This window comes from Nestor notabilis, unplaced genomic scaffold, assembly GCF_000696875.1.
Source record: "Nestor notabilis isolate BGI_N333 unplaced genomic scaffold, ASM69687v1 scaffold33321, whole genome shotgun sequence".
Lineage (NCBI taxonomy): Eukaryota > Metazoa > Chordata > Aves > Psittaciformes > Psittacidae > Nestor > Nestor notabilis.
The window spans coordinates 1-375 of record NW_009914811.1 but is presented as its reverse complement, the minus strand read 5'-3'; positions in this window follow the sequence as shown (position 1 = coordinate 375).

Genomic DNA, 375 nt, shown 5'->3' with positions numbered 1-375 from the left:
CCCCCAGGGGATTCAGACCAGTGGTCATCATCCAGCCAACAGCCCCCTCCACTGTCCCTGGGGCTGTGTGCTGGCCTGGAAGGCCTCGAGTGGCCCCAGGGGCTGAAACCTGCAGTGGTTAAATAACACCAGATCCCCCTCCCAGCAGCAGGGTGTTGCTAAGTTCCCTCTGCTAAGCTCCCTCAACAGAGTGCTGACGTTCCCTCCGTTATGAACTTGTGAACATTCTCTTCGAGATGGTCTGGCACACAACACAATGCAGCTCTCCACTGATGTCTTACAAGGCCTGTGTAAACAGCTGTTTAATAAGAAAATCTTTTCTGAATAGAGATCTGTCCTTGTAAAACAGCAGAATAAAATAATAATAATAAAATA